General features: G+C 44.8%; 2 long non-coding RNA genes across 2 annotated transcripts; one reads left to right on the top strand and one right to left on the bottom strand.

Moving 5' to 3' along the window:
- Positions 1 to 1,925: 1,925 nt before the first annotated feature.
- LOC115086262 lies at positions 1,926 to 2,324 on the bottom strand. Its single transcript, XR_003855193.1, has 3 exons — positions 2,288 to 2,324; positions 2,061 to 2,121; positions 1,926 to 1,965 (listed from the first exon to the last, which is right to left on the bottom strand). It is a non-coding gene; the product is annotated as an uncharacterized LOC115086262 (long non-coding RNA).
- A 1,820-nt stretch (positions 2,325 to 4,144) lies between these two features.
- LOC115086261 lies at positions 4,145 to 4,648 on the top strand. Its single transcript, XR_003855192.1, has 3 exons — positions 4,145 to 4,194; positions 4,363 to 4,423; positions 4,519 to 4,648. It is a non-coding gene; the product is annotated as an uncharacterized LOC115086261 (long non-coding RNA).
- Positions 4,649 to 6,188: the final 1,540 nt, after the last annotated feature.

Here is a 6,188-nt window from a genome sequence, read left to right as displayed (position 1 = left end):
GTAATGGGATATCTGACATCCCAAATATGGAAGACATTCATGGACGCCTGGCTACATTGTGACTGGTAGCATCCACTGGGCCACACACATGTGCAGGTTGAGCAACTGTGTTGTGTGCTGCAACACTGTCATGTGGTCCAGAGGGTCATGAATTGGTGCATAGATGTAAAAAAGAGCCAGCACAATACATGCTAGCATCTGTGACATGGCAACTTGTCCATCCCGATGGGAAAAGGCTCTGGGCAGAGAGTTGTTCTTAAGGGGCACAATGAAGAGCAGATGATTGTTCATGTGAGGTTGGAGTGTTGGAAGATGAGCACTAATACCTGTGACAGTAGCACTGTGGCTACTTGTTTTAGTATACACAGGGCAGCCTCCAGTACGCTACTTCAGTAAAGCATTACCTGCTAATGTGGGAAGAAGGAGAAGCCTCTGTGTTGCTCTACAGTCCAAACAGTGCCAGACTGTGTGTTAAGAAGTCCGCAGGGTGGAAGTCCGAACAAGCATATCATCCAGCTGTGGAAATCGCTGTGCGTCACAGTGAAACTGCTCCTTTTTCAGGATGGGACTAAGGCAATGCGCCCCAGGCCTGATGCAACCATGACACCTTAGCCTAGGCCGACCAGTCAAGAGCTGTCCGAAAAAGGCTACTTGATTAATTGTGCTGTGAACAGTGTGCGGTACTTGGGGACTGGTAGGGGGAATGGAGCACAAACCAGCGGGTTGCATCCACCCTTGACCTGCACATGATGTGGATTTATGGTGCGTTCTAATACTGATAGCTGCGCCAGTCTTCTTTTCCCAGGGGAAGGAATAGCACACCCATAAAGACCTAAGCAGTCAAAGAAGATGTTTAAGGCTCTGAGGTTACTAATGGGTCACAGGGCAGATCTTCCCTTTAATACTAGTTAATTGGTAAAGTCTAACCCATGGCACTGTGGTGAGTGGGCCACCATATCAATGAGGCATGCCAAAAGCACATCTGGAAATTCACACAAGAGGGTTATCTGCGACAAGGGATAGTTCACCGAATGGTGCCACATCTCCAACAGTTCTGCTGGAAGCCGTGTCACACAGTTGACAGCACACTATGTTCAGTGTTAGCATCAGGTGAATGCTGTGCAAACCAACAGCGTCTGCACCCCAGCAGGGGGCATGTCTCTGTGGACAGGGATAGCTAACTTCCACTCTCTCCGCCTTCTTCAACATAGCATACACTGTGGCAAGAGCGTTCCAGAAGCACTGTTGCAACACTATATTGAAGAAGGGCCGCTCCATAGCACTAGCAACACACTGGTTATTTGTCTGATTACAGGCTGTGGCCATGTGTGCATATAGTGCATGGACAATGCAAAAGACTGATTATCATGCAGTACCTGTAAGTGGGAACCAACACTGTTCCCCAGTTACAATAATAACATGTCCTTGCCACAACAGGTAGATATGCACAAGCGGGTTTGTTGTCTATGTAGTGGAATATGTGGCTTACTAGAGGGGAAGTGCTTAGCTTGCTGACATGAACATGGCTATAAGCTGTTATATCCATATAGTGCCAGGACATAGCATGAATGCATTAGGGCAGACTATAATGCCTGTCCTTTATGGCACAAACAGTTGTTCATTCAAAAAGAGACCTGTTATATGGATGTCAATAATCTGAGTGTACCTTCATACGATGCTGTAAAAAAATACGGCTATCGTGACTATGAAGCCTATGTGTAGGCTTTAAAAATCATTAGGTACCCCAGTGTTGGAATGCAAACTTTGTAGTGCTCACTGTCCACTGTGCAATTGTTGCTGAAATGATCACGTGGATACTGTTGCAATATTCACTTATCTCAAATTGTAGTCGGTCTTGCCTCAGCCGACATCCTGATGTTTCGGAGCTGGCTCCTTCTTCAAGGGCTGGATATGCGCAAGAGAGACCGGTATTCCAGTGAAACATTAGATGTTGTGACAGTGAATCTGGTGAAACACAGGTAAAGTGTGCAAAAAAAAGAGACATCTTTTAGTTATTGAAAAAACAATTAACTTAGGCTGAAATGTAGAGAGATACATACTTGATTACTGTGCCAGCAATGTTCAACTTGTTAGGTTTGTTTAGCGGTCTGTGAAGCTCCGCTGTGAAGGAAATGAAATGACCAGAGAACTGTTTACTCTGTCTTAACTGCTGTAATTGTTAGCCTGCTTGTTAAAACCTGCAAACGGGCAGAAAGGCTGCTGTTTTTTAAAACTTGAAGTGGTAAAAGTTGTGCTCAAATCTCGGAATAAAATTTAAAGTACTTACTGAAAAACAAGCAGCTGCTCCCACAACTCTGTGCTGGCGCAAAAACGCCGGCAAAAGACTCCATATTTAAAGGGAGAACCCTCTGTAGGAAAGAGGGCGGAGCTGTGGGGCGTCACTGGCTGCTGTGCTGAAAAAAACTTGCCGGACTGAAAATGAATGACTGCCATGTTAAACAAAGCAACCTCACCTGTGAGAAGTGGGAGGGGCTATCACACTGACACTTGCCTGCAGAGCTTAAAAAAGACAGGATTTTAAATGAGCGATTGCCACTCTATTTTGTCATTCAAGCCAAACGGCTCCAGGGTGTTCAAACGGAAAATCCAAGCATTTTCTTGTTTGTTTAGTATACCAGAACGATCTCCTCCCCTCCAGGATTGTTGAATGTGCTGAATAATAACCCATGTAAGGTCATTAAAGAATGGCCAGAATCAATACAGTGTTGTTTATGGGCCTTCTGATCACAATGATAATTCTGCTTTTATGTTCTGTCAAGCGGGTTCTTATTTTTCTTTTAGTCCTGCCAATAAACTTTGGGGCATGGGCACTGTAGTGCATAAACGACAAACTCTGTGTTGCAGTCCACATCTCCATTAATGTTGACTGTATATCCAGTTGTGGGGTGGCACCAAGTGGTGCCAGAATGTGCTTGGGAGCAAAACATGCATGCATTTCCCGAACGGTGATTGCCCCCTGGATACAATAACTGTTGGTTCTGGTGTGGAAGCCCTAAAACATGTTGTCTGATGTTCTGACCTCTGGAATACACAAACATTGGAGTCTGCTTAAAGACTGGATGAGGGCTAAGAACATGCCAATATTTTAACAGGATGTTTTTAATCTGTGGCGTGAGTGACGTGTGCTGTAATACACAAACAAAATCCACATCATCTGATTTGTGTTTGTATTGTAGAAGAGCGTCTCTGTCCGAGAAAATGGCTCTTTTGTATGCTCGGTTGATAACATGTTTGGGATAACCTCTAGCAGCAAAACGTGTGGATAGACTGTTTGCTTGTTTATGGAATTCTTCATTCTCTGAGCACAATCGTTTGATGCGAAAGAACTGCCCCACTGGCAAACCCTCCTTGAATTTTCTGGGATGATGGCTGTCGAATCGAAGAAAATTATTTCTGTCTGTCGATTCCTAAATAGGGTAGTAGGCAAAGTGGAACCTTGTCTGAAAATCTTGATGTCGAGATATGATATAGTATCTTGATGGTAATTTAAGGTAAATTTAAGATTGGGATGTGCTTGATTGAGCCACTGGTGGAACATCACAAGTGTGGCTTCTGTTCCTATCCATATGAAAAATATATCGTCAATATATCTTGACACCTGCAAGATATTCCTGAAAAATGACGAAGTATATACCATGGTTTCTTCGAATATGGCGACGAAAAGATTCGCTACATCTGGGGCAACAGGGGAGCCCATCGCCCACACCATGTGTCTGCACAATAATAATCCTGCTCAAACGCGAAGTAATTGTGATGCAATATTATTTCTGATAATTGAACAAGAAAATGTGATTGGAATCCTGTGTGGACGTGCCTTTGAACAAGTATGTCTTGATTAATTTAAGGGCTTCTGTTTGTGGTATGTTGGTATACAGAGCCTCTATGTCTAAAGTTACTAGAAAGCTTTGTGCAGGTAAATCGTGGGTCTTTGCCACGATCAGTCCTGCCCCTCCCACTTCTCCCACTTCTCCCACTTCTCACAGCTGAGGTTGCTTTGTTTAACATGGCAAACGTCATTCATTTTCAGTCCGGCAAGTTTTTTTCAGCACAGCAGCCAGTGATGCCCCACAGCTCCGCCCTCTTTCCTACAGAGGGTTCTCCCTTTAAATATGGAGTCTTTTGCCGGCGTTTTCGCGCCAGCACAGAGTCGTGGGAGCAGCCGCTTGTTTTTCAGTAAGTACTTTAAATTTTATTCCGAGATTTGAGCACAACTTTTACCACTTCAAGTTTTAAAAAACAGCAGCCTTTTCTGCCCGTTTGCAGGTTTTAACAAGCAGGCTAACAATTACAGCAGTTAAGACAGAGTAAAACAGTTCTCTGGTCATTTCATTTCCTTCACAGCGGAGCTTCACAGACCGCTAAACAAACCTAACAAGTTGAACATTGCTGGCACAGTAATCAAGTATGTATCTCTCTACATTTCAGCCTAAGTTAATTGTTTTTTCAATAACTAAAAGATGTCTCTTTTTTTTGCACACTTTACCTGTGTTTCACCAGATTCACTGTCACAACATCTAATGTTTCACTGGAATACCGGTCTCTCTTGCGCATATCCAGCCCTTGAAGAAGGAGCCAGCCTCCGAAACATCAGGATGTCGGCTGAGGCAAGACCGACTACAATTTTGAGATAAGTGAATATTGCAACAGTATCCACGTGATCATTTCAGCAACAATTGCACAGTGGACAGTGAGCACTACAAAAGTTTGCATTCCAACACTGGGGTACCTAATGATTTTTAAAGCCTACACATAGGCTTCACAGTCACGATAGCCGTATTTTTTTTACAGCATCGTATGAAGGTACACTCAGATTATTGACATCCATATAACAGGTCTCTTTTTGAATTCATAATTTTTTCATGTTATATTGTTTGGGTTTATAAATTTAACAAACAGTTGTTCAGCATCTAGGGCACACAGACGGGGTGGGATTCAGCAACCCTTTCCCTCCACATGAGAAAGAGCATTCTAGCATCCCAAGTATTTCATTAGGCTAGCAGGGTTCCTCATCTCATACTTGCGAGTTGTCAGAGAAAGCAAGCCACTACTTGGAGCCCTAACTTGACCACTGCTGTGTTTAATATATTGCTTCACCTTACTACAAACAGTGGGTGAAAGAACCACTGGACTTCACTACACACTGCTCTGCACCCCTTGCCTTCTCCTCAGCAATATTCAGAAACTGCATTACATTTAATTTAATATCCTACCCTTCCTAATGTGATCACTATGACATGTAGTCCTGTAACCTCCTTGACACTGCAGGTTCGTCCTTAGCAGCCCACCCTAGTGAGGTTCACAAATGTAAGGTGTGTAAAAGGCAGATGCAGAAGCTGCTATAAAGTGTCCCAGCAAGGGTGGCCTTCAGAACATCTGCATTGCCCCTTCACATGCAGACAATAGGCAAAGCACATAGGGGCGGATTTCCAAAAACCATAGGCTCGGCGACGCATGCAAGCCCCAGGACAGGCGTATGTCCTGGGGCTCGAAAAAAGGGGTTGGGGAGTGGGTGGTCTGGGGCGGGGTGGGGGCGTGGCCAGAGGCCTCGAAGGCCTGCTAGGCCGGAGGATCGCGAGCCAGCACTCGGCCAGCGCACGCAACCTACGCCTGCCCAGAGGCAGGCGCAACTTAAATAATAAAGGAGGGGGGATTTAGGTAGGGCTGGGGAGCAGGTTAGATAGGGGAAGGGAGGGGAAGGTGGGGGGTGAAGGAACGGGGAAAGTCATCGGGGCTCCCCTAGGGCTCGGCACGCGCATGGAGCACAAGTGTGCACTCCCTTGCGTGCGCTGACCCGGATTTTATAACACGCACGCGGCTGCGTGTGCATGTTATAAAATTGGGCGTAGATTTGTGTGCGCCAGGTTGCGCGCACAAATCTATGCCCGCGCGAGGGTTAGAAAATCTGGCCCATAGGCTCCAGCTTCCTACAGAATTTTTCCTTTGCAGCATGCAAGGTCGTGTGTGTGTAATACTTATCCACTATCAGCGCATAAAGACGAAAACACAAAGAAGATTGTATAAAAGCAGGTTTATTCCTGAAAACAGTACAGTGTGTATTATGAAATGTGTACTGCACTTTTCACATGAATGTTTAGTTCATAGGTAGCCACATTCAGCAAGTACAAGATAACAAATAGCAATCAAAAAGTCTATTTCTTCCTTATAAT

This window comes from Rhinatrema bivittatum, chromosome 2 (assembly GCF_901001135.1).
Source record: "Rhinatrema bivittatum chromosome 2, aRhiBiv1.1, whole genome shotgun sequence".
In the NCBI taxonomy this organism is placed as follows: Eukaryota; Metazoa; Chordata; class Amphibia; order Gymnophiona; family Rhinatrematidae; genus Rhinatrema; species Rhinatrema bivittatum.
This window is presented reverse-complemented; position numbering and strand designations above follow the sequence as displayed.